General features: G+C 41.1%; 1 protein-coding gene across 1 annotated transcript in view; it reads left to right on the forward strand.

Annotated features, from left to right (window-relative positions):
• The first annotated feature begins 4,124 nt into the window (after positions 1-4,124).
• PLCH1 (phospholipase C eta 1) overlaps positions 4,125-17,745 on the forward strand; it is a 240,005-nt gene continuing 226,384 nt past the window's right edge. Inside the window, exon 1 of the mRNA XM_027113638.1 lies at positions 4,125-4,285. The gene's annotated coding sequence lies outside the window, so the exon portion shown is untranslated. The remainder of the gene's footprint in view (positions 4,286-17,745) is intronic.

A 17,745-nucleotide genomic window follows, 5' to 3' on the forward strand; every position in this document is an offset into this window, starting at 1 on the left:
TCCCACCTTCCTGCCTATAGGGGTGGGTATATAATCAGGAACTGGTCACATATATACTCTATTTGTTGCTGACCACATTAATTGACCTAGGGATGGACACGTGACTTGAACCAGGTCAATTAGAATCCCTTTCAGTCTTTTTTCTTTTATAAATTTATTTATTTATCTATCTATTTTTGGCTGCATTGGGTCTTCGATGCGGCATGCAGGCTTTTTTCTAGTTGTGAGCGGGGGCTACTCTTTGTTGCAGTGCTCGGGCTTCTCATTGCAGTGGATTCTTTTGTTGGGAGCACGGGCTCTAGGCGGGCAGGCTTCAGTAGTTGTGGCACACGGGCTTAGTAGTTGTGGTGCACAGGCTTAGTTTCTCGGTGTCATGTGGGATCTTCCTGGACCAGGGCTCAAACCCGTGTCTCCTGCGTTGGCAGGTGGATTCTTAACCATTGCGCCACCAGGGAAGCCCCCCTTTCAATCTTATTTACAGATGGTAAAAGCAAGAAGGCCTCTCTTCCCCTGTGATCATTAGCTGAGACCATTGAAGTCTGGAGCTGTCCCTGGTCGTGCTCCATCCCCACCAGCCTGTAGAGGACGCTAGTGTGTAGTAAGAGAGAATACGATCAAAATACTGAAAAAAAGCAGAGAGAGAAAAAGAGTAGGAGCAAAAGTGAGAATGAGTGTGATGATGACTCTGAATGCCTGGATCCAGTCATTACTGAAGCCCTTATCCTTTCTCTTGTCTTAAGGTAGGAGTCAGCACGTTGCCTTTTTCCCTCAAGCTAGTTTGATTTGGGATTTTTATCTAAATAAGCCACAAGGACAGCTACTGCTCTGTATTTCAGGAGTACTATCTATATTCCAGCTAAGACTTAAGCAGTGCCTGGTACATGGCAAGTGCTTAAGACATATGTGTTGAAAGAGCAGTAACTCCTCCTTGACAGTTGTTAAGCTCTTTGGTCATTCTCTTGATTTCTTGGTGCATTGATTAAAACAGGGATAACATTCATCTCCTTCACTCTCGTTTCACGCATATTACTGCTGGCTAAATTTGAGTGTCTCAAATATAGCTATTTTTGCAACGGAAAGCATGATTTTTGTACAGCTAGAAAAAGCTATTTCCAACACAGATTTCTAGTGCAGTTTTCTAAGAACTCCTTACGATATGCAGCACAGCGGGCCCACCACGAGGCACATCAATCATCTACCGTGTATCAGGCGCCTTTTACAGGATTTTCTGTGATCTTGGTGTCAGTGCACATTCTGTATCAAGGCAGAGGTGATATGTAGGAATCTGGCAGCTATTTAGAAGGGAGGCCAGGCAGTGCTGTGCCAGTATAATTAATGAGAGTCATCGCTCTGGAAGCAAGAGGAGAGGGGGGTTGGGAAGGATGTCTTTCACCAGTCAATGGCATTTAAGAAAAATTGGTGCTTTCATAGCCTTTTTACTGCTGGGAGGAGGTTAAGTCAAAGGAGTGCTATAAAGGGCTTTCTGTAACTAACTGCATGGATGGAGGTCCCTGTGTATGGGGAAGCTGAGAGAATTAAACCCCAGATTTTTCAGCAGGGCTGATTTCAACCTTGAATTGAGCTAGCAGCAGGAGTTCCTTACACTTGGAAATCCTTACTAAAAGATTATAGCTTATGTGACCAAGAGACCAGTCAAAAAGTACTTTATTACCATATAGGACTTTTGTTTTACCTGCCTAAAGAAGTGTTAACCTAGGTCCCATTTTCTCCAATTCCCTTGTAACCAGTGAATGCAGAAGGGGGTATTATTTGTTTTGTTTTCCTATTGACTGTTCAGTAACCATGGAAGGGTTTGTGTAACCTAGAGAGGCTGTTTACTACCCACTGTCCTACCCAGTGTCTAATCCCTTTGTTATTGTTCCCTCTGATTGTCACAAGCAGGGAAAAACGGGTCTGTCCTGCTTCTAAAAACTTAGCAATGAAACAACAACATTTTCTTGGTTTTAGTTAGTAATTTTTTCTCTGATTAATGGTGAAAAAAGGACTCAGAGGGAAAAGCTACATTAAAAGATTTATGGAAATATACGTTAGGACCATGATGAAGTATGATTCACACCAACTTCAGAATGGTTGCCTTTGAGGAGAAAGGGAGGGAGAAGGGCCAAGGAGATGGGGTTTTACCTGTATCTGTAACACTTTATTTAAAAAAGAAGGGGTGGGGGAGGGGGAGTATGATATGCATGTTTGCCTTGTTTTTAGTAGGTTTGAAATATTGCATAATTTTTTTAAAAATTTAAGTTCTCAAAATTATGGAAATCGATTAAAACTATCAAAATAAAGAATGCACAGCAAACAAGTGCTCTTGTTATGAACTTTGTATGAGTTTATTTCACCATTTGCATCTACAGTTTTTGATATGAGAAAGACAGACACAGGAGGTTGGGGGATGGATAACTTCCGTGGTTGTGTGAGGGGGTGTCTTGGTATCTTTCTTTCCCTCTTTTCTTTTTTTTTGGCGGGGGTGGGGGGACTTCCTACTCACCATGGAGATTACCAGTCAAATCTCCAAAAAGCAATCTACGGGTAGAAGGGATATCTGTTTAATTTCTTATAAACTGGGAATTTGCAGCTGGGCAAGAAAATTTGGGAAGGTTTCTTTCTATGGAGCCAAAGGACCTTATACATCTTTTCCCAGACTCATTTCTTCCTGGTACCCTGGCAGGAAGAAATCCAAGTGACTATTCTGGTGGCTTTTTCCTTTTTTCTGAAAGTCCAGGATTGCTTTCGGGATAAAGTTTCTTCTTGCCCATGGTGCTTTGCTGTGACATTGTAATTGCCTCTGTTGAATTGAATAATACAAATGGGTTGTTTCTATGGTATCGGCTAAGTGGGATGAAAAGGTGAAACCTTAGATCTTGCGCTGAGAGGTCACGGTGCTACCACCCCTCACACTAACTGTCCGTCAAAGCTGACGGGCAGCCAAGCTCTCCGAGCTCCGGCACTCATTTGTAACTTCCTGAGCAAATTCACGCTTGAAAAAGAAAATGACTTTAGTTTATGTTGTCACTAAGCCCAGAAAATCCCTGCCAACCCCAAGCTGCCAGCTTTTCTAGGACCTTCTTATTGGTGGAGAATTTTAAACTGAAGGTGAGTGAGGAGCAGCGTCTCCCAGTCCCTCCCAGCCAGGCTTTGAACTAACAATAGGGCAGGTTGAATGAAGGCTGATAAATGCAAATCCTGGAATCCCGAAGCCGGATCACACTGCTGCTGCCCGGGCCAGCGGTGGTCAGCGTTCCAACAGCTGCAGCCACCTGGTCACTCACCACGTCAGGATGCTCACTAGACTTCATCGTTTCAGCACCATTTGAGTGCCTACTGTGTGCAAGCTTTCCTCCGCCAGGGCCGTGCTCTGTCACCGCTTGAGTCCACCTGCCATCAATTTGATCTGATTGAATAATTGGCCTGTTAGCGCTTAGGAGAAGCATCTGGAAGAAGAGATGGGGCCGGAGGGGTGGGGGCGGGAGAGAATAAAAGCAGTGTTAACTACCCTCTCTCTTCCTCAGTCTTAGCTGGACTTGACTTACAAGAGATCTCGTTGGTTATATAGTAGCATAATAGATGCTATTTTTCTTAGAATGGTACAAAACGCGAGGGGAGAGAAAATGGGCAGTTCGGAATTTAAGATGTGCTTCTGACACTTTTTACTTTGGTACAACCTGCACACAGTCCCTGCGCCCTTCCTCTCCAACTTCATTTCGCAACTCCTGTACTTTCCCACCACCGCTCTCCGCAGCACAGCCCCAAAATGAGTATCAAGGGGGTTGTTCTGGGTTTGGGAACCTTTGAAACTTGAGGAAGAAGAAGAAGAAAAAGACTTCATCCCCAGTGCTTCTGGCCCTTGCCTGCCGGCGAGACCCGCAAGGAGGTGTAGGCCCAGGGGTCCAGGTCCGGCGCTCTGCCCCCTCCACCCAGCCGGCTGGGCCCAGTGGTGGCGGCGGGAGCTCCAGTCCGCTCTCCCGAGCTCCAGTTCCTGATTTCCGCGGGAGCTGCGGGGCTGGGAGGGTGGGGGCGCCGGAGTGAGCGTGAGCATTTGAATGAGAAAGCAGGTTGTGGCAGCGGCGCCCCACTCTGCCCAGCCCGTCTCGGGGGTTCTGCAGGCCGGTGTGGAGAAGGGCCCTTCTTGGGGGCTCTTCTGCTCCTCGACAGGGTTTTGAAGTTGGAGTCACAGGGGCCAGTAACTCATCACGCCAGCACTTTGGAGGCTGCTGCTCTGCCGGCGACTCCGAGAAGTCCTTCATCTCCCGAACAGTCAGAAGTTGAGCAGGTCAGTGCTTTGGGGGGGGAATGGGGGGGGGACAAGAAAGAAAAAGAGGACTGTTACAGCAGTCCCCGTGTGCAAGTGAGCAGGTGGCTCGAGTTCCTCTCGTGGCAGTTCCAGACGGGACACGCTCTTTAGGACAGTGTGAGTGGTGGTGTGAGTGGGGATCCCCCAAACCCTGTGCGGAGAACTGGACCTCGGCTGGTCTTGGGGTTCCGTAATTCGGCAGAATGGGTGTGTGAGCCCGCGCCAGAATTTCATTCTCGGGTCTCTTGTGGTGAGTGGGGTTTACGCCCCGTGGACGGTAAAGCATCGCTCGTTGCAGGATGCTTCACCCCTACGCGGGACCCCCGGGACCTATCTCTGACCGCCAGACGCCGCAAAGAGAGCAGGTCCGCTTTTCCCAGCAAGGGGAGTGCGGTGTCCATTACACTTGGAGTCTCACGGTTCTTCCTGCGCCCGGTGACCCCACTCAGGGCGTTTTCGGAGAAGACCTGGTGCTCTCAGCGCGAGGAGGATTTACTCCATTGCCCCTTCCTGGAATAAACCAGGGGCACCGGAGCGGCGCAGCGCTGAGCGGTAGAGGCAAGTCCGGGCCACACAGCAGCGCGCTCTGCGCCTGCGCGGGGTTCCCATGGCGACCGCGCCGCGAGTCCGAGACGCCAGCCCGCGTGCCCCCAAGCCCTGTTCCCTGTTGGGCGTCTGCGGCGCCCTCTTTCGCGCTCCCTCAGACTTATTCTTTGTTGTTTGTAACTCGGAATAAGTTTATGATCTCATTTTGACGGTAGGAGTTCAGCATTCAAACAATAACCAGTTAAAATTTAAAAGAGGACTCCCACCTCCCACGGCAATACCACTTTGATGTTAGACTGAAGAGGTGAGGAATTGCTTATTAGGGCAGTATTTGAGATTCCCCCCTCCTTCTAGCCCATGAAAGTGGAGACCAATAAAATATTTTTACTTACTGTTTAAGCAGTTAAAAAAAAAAATTGGTCAGGTGTTTGCTCTTGAGCATTAAGGGGACAGACCTGTGCCGGCTTTCCGCAGGTGGAGAGCCGGGCGCGCACAAACGGGCAGCACCTGTGTCTTCCTTTTGGCTTGTTAACGAGAACGAGATGCGTTCCAAAATGGACCAAAGTAAAATGCCAAAGAAAAGAAACAAGGGCTTTCCCAGAAGAAGTGATTGTTTTTCCAGTTGCTCCGGCGTTTTGGTCACTTCTGGGTTTAATCTTCAGGGAATGTTCAAGAAGCCTTAATACGAACGAGTCAGATTCCTCAAGCTTTCTGTTAAGAGATTGAGAGTCATTTTCCTGAAAATTCTAAGTCTTGACAGCTCCGTCCCCTTTTAAAAGTTTCATTTGTTTACACACAGGTTAGCATTTGGCAAGGGTACACATCTTAAGGGGCATGTAGAATGAGCTGTAGCTTCCTGTGGCTCACTGTTTCTTAGGTTGCATCAATATTTGGCAGCATGGTTGGTATACCTAGTTGTTGTTAACTAAACATTGGTTAGAATTAACTGCTAATAAAAGTTTTAAAATGAAGTTACTCTTCCTGGGATAAAGTGTGGCATAAAACTACCTTAGATGAAGTAACACATGAGTACTGTCTTGCAGTATCCTATTTTTAAATAATCTGCCTTCAAGAATAGCAAATGTTTATTAGTGGTAGAAGTTTTCAGACAATATCCTTCCACCATCAGCAAATGTAGTCAACAGTAATATTTTTCAGATGATTAGCAAATAACGTGCTGTTAAAATTCTCTCTCCCATCGCAGTCATTATAAATGCCGAGACATTATGCAGTCCATCTAGCTCAAATGTTTAAAAATGTCCAATTAAATTTTTCTTTTTTTTTCATAATTAAAAAAATAGAAAACCTCTTAATTTCCAGGTTCAGATACTTTGTGACCCTATTTGGTGGCTCGTAACTGCCTCCAGTTCCCTAATTCTCAGTGACATGTGTGTCTGCTGGTTCCAGGAGGTATAAACTGCAGTTTAGCAGATCATGGGATAATGAGATTGGGAGTGCTTGGGGGAAGGCTGGGGGGTGGTGATGGGATGAAACAAAGGGAGGGAAGGTTGATGGGCAGAGCCAGGATTTATTGCTGCACCAGATTCTTCATAAAAGCTGTTACAGTCATTGCTTCTGCTTGATAACATTTTCCTACATCAACATCAGTTAAACTTATTTTTAGAATCAGTCTTCTAAATATAAGGATAGAATTATAGAAATAGAATATGATAAAGGTGCTTTATGTTAGGGTGCTTTGATGTAATATACTAGGAAAACTGTTACATGCTTTCTACTTAATTTATTCATTTAGTCAACAGATATTTATTGAAAGCTAGTTATATATGATATAGACAAATAAACCTAGATTTCTGTCCTCAATGAACTGAGACTCGTGACTTCTGCAATAATTCTAATCCTGTTTCAGGTTTTCAGGGTACAGATACTATCTGGTATTCTTAAGGGGGGAGCACTTAATTAAGTGCCAAGTAATCAGATGTCTAGATTCAGAAACAAATGCTTAAATTCTGATTGAAAAAAACCCTGAACATTGTTTTTGAGCATTTTAGATAAGAATCTTATATATATGGTAAGAAGCATCGTGTGCACCTATCTTTTTACATTTTTGTAATGTAGTCTCAGCCCTAAAACCTTCTTTCTTGGCAAGTGCAGCTCAGAGTTTGGGAGCAACAGAGGAATCCTGTAATTCTCAGGTTTCTTAGATGAAGATAAGGTGAGTGATTCAGTAGTCCTTTGTTCTGGCTCCGTGTTTCACGACATAATAAACCTCCTGCAGCTCCCTTCTAAGAATAGTGTTGGTCTGCATGCTTGAAGGATCATGACTATCATTTCTCTGAGCAGAAAAAAAAAAAAGGATACAAAATTCTGGTAGACGGATAAAAGGAATACAGTAGGGCATTTGAACGTTTTAACTTTTGAACTGGAATAATTTCTAGGCATTCTTCATGAGTTCAGACTCTATTGAAATCCATTACAGCAGTGACAAACCTCTGGCATAATATTGACCAAGGTTGACCAACATTTCCTATTGTCACTCTTAGGACACAGAACATTAGGGAGACTATAGCCTCCTTTCCTTCACCACCTCATGAGTCTTTTATTATCAGCTCAGAGAAGCTTGCTGAAGATCATCCCCATTTGGTTATTGCTCTCTGTCTTGGAAAATCAGACTCAGCTGTGAATTGTGGCCCAAGTGGTGCAGAACTCATTACTTTGAACAATGCCTCCTCGGCCTGGGAAGCATGTTCTCTTTCCTCACTGGTAGGGGCTTATTCCAGGCCAGCTTTGCTCACAAGGAAAATCATTTAGACACAGTTCAGTGGACACTCACTCACATCTCTTTGACACCCGTGACGATTTTTGTTTAAGGAGAAATCCAGGACTGCTGTGGTAGGGTGTGCCGAATTAGAAGTGCATTTTAAGAAGCCCATGAAGAAGTTTACACAGCTTTGTGTTATTATCCTCAGGGTCTCTGTCTTCCATGCTTCAAAGTAAAAGAGGACAGGATGAACACAGAGGGACAACTAAGAAAACTTTTATAGCAAAGTTAAAAAAAATTCTCATCAAGTCTGCATTTTAGATGCATTAAACTAAATGCTTGTACCTCATGATCATCATGAAATTACAGAGCAGAAAAATACGTCTACTATTATGTGAATCAGGACACCAGGGCCTAAGGTTGCCACAGGATTTCCTTAAAGTCATACAGCTAATAAATGAAAGAACCCAGTGAAAATGTTCTGATTTCTAATGATCCTGCTGTTTCTAGGAAATCCAGGGAGGACAGATATGAAATCCTCGCTCTAGACTTTGGGTATTTGTAACCGTATGAACTTGCTATAGTTGTAGTTATAAAATGTTCAAACACCAGCAATGTTTTATGACTTAATCTAATTTCACTGAGTGGAATTGACAGTGGGCACCTTCTGATATTTGGTTATAACCACGTGTATGTCGTGAGAATGTATATGGTTCACATGCATAAACGCAAAAGAGATATTTTTCAGTATGTATTTTGGCCTGAGGAATTCTGCCATGATTAGGATTTAATACATGGTAGAGCAGCTTTTCTCGTTATTGTCCAGTAAATATCTTAAACAAGGGACTCTGGAAGTAAAGGAGGAAATAAACATTGATTTATTCCAACCATGTGCCTGGGCATTTATTTTAGGTCACTTTAAAATTCATAAAAAGACGCAGGAGTTATTATCCCATGTTACTAGTGAGACCTGGAGATTTGTTTCTTGCCCAAGATCTAAGTGAGTATGGAATAGTCTTGGAATTTGAACCCAGGTCTGTCTGCCTACGTGCTCTATTACATCATGTTCCCACTCAGAAAGGCAAGGCTTAATTTATGAAAAATACTGAGTTTTCATTTCAAACTCACCATGCCAATCAAAATAGACATTTAGAGGTTTTTCTGTTCAGCTTTTTGGTGAGTGGAGAAGCTGCATTCCCTCTATGGAGTTTAGGAGGTTATAAATTCAGGCCTGGTTCCAGAAACACATTCAAGACTTTGTTTATAAACTGTGTTGGCTATTTGTTTAGAAGTGAGTGGTGTTTAGATTCTCTTCTGCCGATGCTTTTTCACATCAAAGTGGCCCACTTATCACTTTGAGATTGTGTTGTCAAATTGTGCTGGGTCTAAGAGGACCCCTCATGATTTTAATGTGTATTTTCTGGCATCCCAAGACTTAGATGTTAATTTTTATCTTGCATAAACTTTACTGCTGGATAGAATCAGATGGTGTCTTTCTGTAATGCTTTTCAAATTGGAGACCTGAATCAACTTGCACAGTTGCTGAAAATTTCTAAATTTAGGCTAGAATCTGGAGTTTTGGTGCTTCTAAAACCACGCTGGCTGTGGTGTTGAGACTGTACTAAGCTGGTTTCAGATCTGCTGTATTTTTGAGTGGGTTTACCCATGAGTAAACTGAGGCTCAGGAATGTCCACACTCACAGAGCTGAAATGGGACTTGAACCTTGACATTGCCAGCAGACACCTGGTCTACTGACCTTATTAGTACACCACACCTTAAAAGCACACCTCTATCCTGGGCCTTCTTTTCTCCCTATGTCTGACTGCAGGGGAGAAGAAAAGGTGGAGGGTTTCAGAAGACTGGATGCCAGCCTCGCCTGAGGCAACACATAGGGCCCTGGAGCGCTCTGAGTTTCCTCCTTCATGAGTTTTTCTGTGTCTTATCCTACTAGCAGCCTCTTTTCTCTGTGGCTCTGTCTTCTGAATTTAGCAAGGGACTTAAGAACCTGTCCAACCATTCAGGTGCCCATGCCTTAGCTTTAAATTGCCACTGGAAGGCAGAAAGATCTAGTTTGGTGCTATCGCATGTGAGTTACTGATTAACTGATCTAAGGCAATCATGGTTTCTCTTAGATCTGCCTTCACTTCCTTGTTGCTAGTCTGCCAGAACCAAACATTTGAATTTAGCTTCCCACTTCCTCTTCTCTCCCTCTTCAATTTAACTGAAGGAGCATCTGGATCTTGGAACAGGTCTCCGTGGAGTGCTAGCGGAACCTCTGGTGGGAACTTTGAAGACGTGTATGTTTTTTTTCAGGGGTCAGAATCCTGGACCAGAAGTTAAGTGAGTTGATTTGCTGTGTAATTGTATGTTATTTAGTTCTCTAGACCTCCTGTTTCTTTTTGCCAAGCAACTGTTTCTTAACTTTGAGTGATATGGGATTGAAAAGAATTTTTTTTAAAAAAAGATTTCTTTATAGAAAAAGGAGTTAGTATTATGAAAAGATCCTTTGATTTTTATTTCAATGTAAAGACTGTTGGTTCCTTACAACCATTTGTGTAAAACAGAAAGGGAGGGTTGAGAAAAGAAGGGAGGATTTTCTTCCATGCATATAGAATATTTCTTGAAGGGTACACTAGAAACTAATGTTAGTTGCGAGACAGATACCAGAGGTAAACTCTTCATTGTATACCTTTATTATGCCTTTAGATTTTGAAACTTAATAAGTAAAATTAAAGTAAGAAAAACAATACTTGGGTTTCAATAATAAAGAAATAAGTAACCACCTCCTGGGTCCTAAGTGGTAGAAGTAGGAAACTGGGAAGTGATTTCAAAGAAGAGAAATTCTCTTTCTCACTATCTTAAGTCTCAAATTTCACGTTTAGTAATTTTTTTTTTTAGTCATTTTTAAATGTTTTTTTAACACTGGATTTCAATAACAGGGCTTGGGGAGGTTTGTTTTGAATTTTCATGGTTTTCTTCCCTCTCATAGAGCATCAGGTATTGGCTGCCCCCAGACTCAGTGGGCCAATGGGAATCAGACCTGTCCCACTCCTGAGTCACTAAACCTGTCTTATGCTGGCAGTGTGTTTATGGAGTGAAGCCCAGAAAGCCCCCCACACCCCGCCCCATTTTTTTTACCCATAGAGAAATCCCTATAATGTGATGATTTTATTTTGCTGAACAGTGTCTGAATGTGAATGTCAGAGGAATCTTTTCTTCTCAAATTGAACAAGGAAAAAAAAAAAAACTTGTGTACAAATGTTTTATTGTGAACCACAGCTTTTCTTGTTTGAAATAGGTTGTGAATTGGAAGTAGTTTTCTGTTTACTGAGTAAATCATTAAAATACAGTCTTGGAAGAGAGTGAACACAAACTGTGTACCAACTTCTTTTTTACTCGTCAAAAGAGAAATGTGAAATCTACTATTTAGTGTCCAGTTTCAATCAAAAGCAAAAACTCAAGTCAGGGTCAGCTCTCAGCACTTTCTTGAAAATTTCTCATCTCAAATTTGGTGAAGTAAATAAAACATTCTTTCCTCACAGAATTCTTCTTATTACTCTGTAACTTTTGCTAGAAAAGAATAACTGAATAGATCATACATTCTCATGTGTAAATTTTTTTTAAAGCTAAAAGGGCATTGAGTGAAAATTCTCTCACCTCTGTTCTTCAGCCATCCAGTTCTTTAATAGACCAATAGTGTTATTAGTTTCTTATGTATTTTTTCAAAAAGATATATATATATACAAGCAAATACATATGGATGCTTTCTTCCTTTTAAGAATCAAATGGTAATGCACCATCCATGTGATTCTGCATTTTTTCTTGTAACAATATATTTTTATATCATTCCATATTAGCACATAGAGCTTCTTAATTCTTTTTTCTTTTTACTTTATTTGAAAAAAGCAGTTGTAGGTACACAGCAAAATTGAAGGGAAGGTGCAGACTTTCCCATGTGCTCCCTGCCCCACCCGTTCGTAGACGCCCCATTACCAATAACCCCCAGCAGAATGGTGCATTTGTTACAATTGATGACCCACTTTGACACATGATAATCACCTAGATTACATGGTTTACATTACAGTTAACTCTTGGTGTTGTGCATTCTGTGGGTTTGGGCAAATGTGTAATGACCTGTATCCATCATTGTGATATCATACACTGTGTTTTCACTGCCCTAAACATCCTGTGTTCTGCCTTCACCTACTGCAGGATATCTCGATTACTTCCAAGTTTTGGCCATTATGAATCAAGTTGCTATAAACATTCATGTGGAGGTTTCTGTGTGGACATATGTTGTCAACTCCTTTGTGTAAATACCAAGGAGCACAACTGCCGGATCGTGTGGTAAGAATATGTTTAGTTTTGTAAGAAACTGCCAAACTGTCTGCCAAGGAGGCTGTGCCATTTTACATCCCCACCAGCAAGGAAGGAGCACTCCTGTTGCTCTACATCCCCACCGACATTTTGTGGTGTGAGTGTTCTGGATTTTGGCCATTCTAATAGGTGTGTAATCGTATCTCGTTTTAATTTGCATTTCCTGATGATTTATCACGTAGAGCATCTTTTCGTATGCTTCTTTGCCGTCTCTGTATCTTTGGTGAGGTGTCTGTTAAGGTTTCTGGCCCATTTTTAAATCAGGTGGTTTTTTTTGTGTTTTAAGAATTCTGTGTGTACTTTGACTAATAGTCTTTTATCAGATGTGTCTTTTGCAAATATTCTGTGCCAGGCTGTGGCTTGTCTTTTCGTTCTCTTGACATTGTTTTTCACAGAGCAGAAGGTTTAAGGTGTAATGAAGTTTAGCTTACCAATTCTTTGTTTCATGGATCATCCCTTTGGTGTTGTATCTAAAAAGTCACCACCATGCCCAAGGTCATCTAGATATTTTTCCTATGTTATCTTCTAGGAGTTTTATAGTTTCGTGTTTTAAATTTAGGTTTGTGATTCATTTTGAGTTAATCTTTGTGAAGGGTATAAGGACTATGTTTAGATTCGTTTCTTTGCATGTGGATGTCCAGTTGTTCCAGCACCATTTTTTTGAAAAGAACTGTCTTTGTTCCATAGTATTGCCTTTGCTTGTTTGTAAAAGATCAGTGATTCCATTTATGTGGGTCTATTTCCAGGCTATGTATTCTGTTCCATTGACCTATTTATCTACTCTTTCTTCAATACCACACTGTCTTGATTACTGTAGCTTTAGAGTAAGTCTTGAGTAGGATAGTTTCAGTCTCCCAACTTTGTTCAATATTATGTTGGCTATTCTGGATTTCTTTTTAAGGGCCACCTATTTTCCAATGTATGGATATACTAAAATTTAACCAGATTAATGGACAATTAGGTTGCTTCTGATCTTTTGAAAACAATGGTACAGTAAATAACTCTATATATACACTGTTTGCATGTTCAAGTATGGCTATAGAATATATTTTTGGAAGTGGGATTGCTAAGTCAAAGGTATGTACGTTTGTAATTTTGCTAAATATCGTCAAATTGACTTCAATAGAATTTGTACAATTTTTACCCTTATCAGAAATGTATTACATGACGATTTCTCCACACCCTCACCAACACCATTTGTCATTAAACTTCTTGATTTTTGCTAACCTGATAGGTAAAAAATTAGCATCTTGATATAGATAAAACTTGCTTTCCTCATATTCACTTACGGGTAACTTTACAAATTTCCATTTTGAGCAGAGCCTCAGAGTAGAAGGTGTCACTTCATTCTTTCTATTATAGATTAAAAAATCAGTTTTGAAGAGACAAATGAATAGGTTTCAGATCACTGCCTGATAGAGGATCAGAGTCAGCACACTTACTTTTCTTATATGATAAGCATTTAGTTGCTTTTCACACTTCCTTCCAAGTCTCAAATATTTCACTCATCTCCCCAGGTCTGGGAGAGTTGGTGTCTTTGGAATCCAAAAGTATCTCCAGTCCTGGCAGGATGGTGTCAACACTGGGCTTGGCTGTAGCACTGCTTGGTTCCCACTGCCTGGGATCAAAGCTAACTTGAATTCCTTATTGTCTCTTGTGGCTGCATAGGTTCTTGTGCCCTAGCATTACCGAAGGAAAGAAGAAATGTTGAGCGTTCAGACTTTGGTGGGTTCTGATTCTGTTTGTTTGGACACTCAGGAGAACGCTGCTCTTCCTTGAATGTGGACAAGATTCTTTTGGAATAATGGAGGATTCTGAGGGTGGCCATGAACCAAGACCTGGCCACTAGAATAGTGTCTCAGTCTGGTTCCCATGATTTTAGTGGGAACATATTAGATATTCAATGGAAGGAAACTATGCAAGAGAATATAATAGAAAACATATAGGCCAGTGACAAATAACCAGGAGTTAGTTTCTGTGTCTATAATCTATTTTGTTCTACTTTAAGAAGAAAACATCAAATCCACACTATAAATTTCATTTGAGGAATTTGTAATACTGCTTGGGTTTTATTTCCCTATTTTTTCTCATTAATGCTTTCTATGACACCTTTCGTCAGATGGCAACTTCAAACAGGCTGTTTATTACCTAGACTTAAAGAATCAAGAACTTATAAGCTTGAAAAGAGTAAGTTAACACGAAATGTGTTAGATGCATTTAACTTGGGCTTCCTCCATCAGCTTCGGATTTTTTTTTCCCCAGAGCTTCTTAAAGATTAAGGATACGGCACATGAAAAACAAAGCTGAGTTTCCACAATTCAAAATATTTGACTAGGGCTTCCCTGGTGGCGCAGTGGTTGAGAATCTGCCTGCTAATGCAGGGAACAGGGGTTCGAGCCCTGGTCTGGGAAGATCCCACATGCCGCAGAGCAAGTGAGCCCGTGCGCCACAACTACTGAGCCTGCGCGTCTGGAGCCTGTGCTCCGCAACAAGAGAGGCGGCGATAGTGAGGGGCCCGTGCACCGCGATGAAGAGTGGCCCCCGCTTGCCACAACTAGAGAAAGCCCTCGCACAGAAACGAAGACCCAACACTGCAAAAATAAATAAATTAATAAACTCCTACCCCCAACATCTAAAAAAAAAAAAATATTTGACTAGATTTTTTTGCTGTTCTTTTGAACTTGAGAATTTATATGAGCAAATTAAGTTTAATATCCTATCTCCTTCTGTATTGCTTTTAGGACATTTTACTTGTCCTTTTTATAATTTCTGACATTCTTATATTTGCATTGATATAAGTTCTCTGTTGAACAGTTAGAAAGTTAACATCTCTGCTGGTTTAGAGAAACTAAACTTTAATTCTTAATTTTACCACCATTGTCTTAGGCTGAAATGTTTGCAAAATTGTCTTTGATCCCTACCATCCTTTTAAAGAGAGGCCTATTGCGGGATTTATATTCTGAATAAGTTATGTTTAGGCATTCTTGGTGAAATCTTATTTTTGCCAATTTCCTTATATATACTTTGTTATATCACAATGTATTTTTTTATTTTTTTGGCTGTACCATGCAGCTTGTGGGATCTTAGTTCTCTGGCCAGGGAATCGAACCTGTGCTCTCAGAAGTGAAAGGGGAGAGTCTTAACCACTGGACAGCCAGGGAATTTCCTATCACAATGTATTTAAACATCATATTAACAATGTAAATTAGTAAGTTTTACCTTGATAACTGAGCAGTATTTTGAGCATTCACAGTGCCTTCCTACTAAACTGCCCTTCCTGTTCCCCCCCATCTCATCTTCCCTCTTTTAAACCTACTGATCTTTTGAGATCTAGCTCTATGCTCCCACCGTCCAGGAACTCTTTCCTGACAGCCTTGGTTTCTTTTCTTTGAACCTTTACAATATGCTTCATTTGCCACCAATCATACATTCTGCCTTTTCCTGTGCAAGTTTTATATAAATCTTTTGTTTTTATCTATGCACTATTCTCCCATCTAGATTGTTGGCTTCTTGATGACTTGGGACAGTGTTTAGGCATCTCTCCATCCCCTCAGTACGTATAGTAGAGCCCAGAGCATACTTGTGGGTTATTTGATTCATAAATTGATTTGATTATAGCTTTTTGCACATTAAGGGGTCCTGAGATCCTATTTTTGAACACAAAAAGGGGGACACTTCCCCTACTCACCCTGCTGTGGTTGGGAAGGAGAGAAGGTATTGCCTGGAGGTTTAGTTGCCCAGCTCAAGGCAGATCTCCTGTTGGAGCCGCGCGTATTGCTCGGTGGAAGGGTTAGGGAAAGCAGGCAAAGTTGGGAATCCAACACATTCCTTGTGATAAGCTCCCTTCTCTCACTGGTGGGTAGGGAAGTGGACAGGAGAGAGGGTAAGATGAACTTGGGAAAGCTGGGGGATCTGCCCTTCTCTGGGGGTTGACATTTCTGAGACTGAATTTTGGGCATCCTTATATATGAGGGAATTGTGGGTGGAGCTATTCTGAAGTCCATTTCTAATATTCAAAAAGTATGGAAATCACTGGTTTAGAGACAACTAGTATAAATCAAGGATTTTTTCGATGTCAGTGTGTCATCAGGAATAGTCTTCATATATGATCAAAGGTGTTAATATTGGGCTGGATTTCAAGACTGATGGCCACTGAGAGTTGAAATCTAATTACCAAACAGTCATTCCTTTGAGTGTTTTTTTTCTCAATGTAGTTTTAATTTCCAATCTGTACTTCGTGCCCACTTTGAAAGTGAAGGAATATATTTTTAGAAGATGAAAAATATCTCAACCCTTACATGAACATAGGGAATTGGAAAAGATTGTACATTGAAAAGTCTGGATCTCATTACTGAGTTTGCCATACCTAGTAGTGTGTTCGCTCCCTTTCTCTTTCTTTTATTGTCTTTTTTCTCTTTCCCTGTCTTATATTCATTATTTATTAGGGAGCAAAATTACATAGATCTTAAGAGTGTAATCACTGAAGTTAATTTTTATTTAGTTCAAGTACCAGTGCTGTCACTTGATAGCTGTGGACCTTAGGTAGTTACTTAACCTCTCTGTGCTTCAGTTTCTCTATCTGTAAAATGGGGATAATAATTATACCTAGCCCTTAGGATCACTGTAAAGATGAAAAAAATAATGTTTCGTAAAATATATACCACAGTACTTGGCACATAGGAAGTGCTAAAAAGTACCAGCCGTTATTACAAATTAGCAGGCACTGAGCCTAATAAGCTTTTGGGTTAGATCAGGTCCTGATTTGACTGTCAGATTGCAAGGTTCTGTGGCTTTGAATGTGAATTCCCAGGCTTGAATTCTGTTTCTAGCAATATGGTTCACTGATACTCCCGATGAAACAGTTTGAATATGTTGGGTACAGTAGAAAGATTATTTTCTTAAGTGCAGTAACCTGTAAGAAAGTAATGAATATTCAGACTTTAAATGCTAAGTGAAGAAGGGTCTACTGAGCAATGAAGCTGGCTTTTTGCCTTGAGGACATTTGCCAAACCAGGTTAACTTGAACTTCTGCTTTCATGGCCTGAGGGCACAAGGGACAGGAGATAAAGTTAAAACATCTGAGAAGGGACCATTTGGTCATAAAGCTAGGACTTCAAAGGGCTTCTCCCTCATTGTAAGGGTGAATTAGAATAAAAACAAAAATAAAAATAATTATCTACCTTCTTTCTAACCCTATAATATTGTAAGGAAAATCACCTTTCAAAAATCTTGGTTCTGAGCAGACCCTGATTATTTGGTCCTGAGAATTTGTGATCCTGAGCCAGCTTTAATACAGATTTGCATCTGGAATCATAATAACTAGGTGGTCAGAAAAACCTCAAAATGAAAATTTGATTTAAAGAGTTCCTACATTGCAAGTGTCCCTGGTACTGAGCGAACACCAATTTTCCCCCTTCTTTTGGAAGAATCTATTTTTATCCTAGACTTCAAAGAATCCCCACCAATGAAATTACTGGGTGGGCCAAAATATGCCTTCTGTTTTTTAAGTAAAAATAAGACACATTTTTCATTTTCACCAAGAACTTTATTAAACAATGTATTCACCCTTTTGTTCCACTACCTTCTACCATTTTTCATGAAACTTCATAATTCCTTCTTCCCAAAACTTTTTATCTTTTTGATCAAAGAACTGTTCTAGGTGCCTTTTACAGTCTTCCAGGGAACTGAAATTTTTTCCATTAAGAGAATTTTTAAAGACCGAAATAAATTGAAATCTGAAGGTGCAACGTCTGGTGAATATGGCGGATGAATCAGAACTTCCCAGCCAAGCTGTAA

This window comes from Aethalodelphis obliquidens, unplaced genomic scaffold (genome assembly GCF_003676395.1).
Source record: "Aethalodelphis obliquidens isolate GAN/ISIS:26980383/991018 unplaced genomic scaffold, ASM367639v1 scaffold1, whole genome shotgun sequence".
In the NCBI taxonomy this organism is placed as follows: Eukaryota; Metazoa; Chordata; class Mammalia; order Artiodactyla; family Delphinidae; genus Aethalodelphis; species Aethalodelphis obliquidens.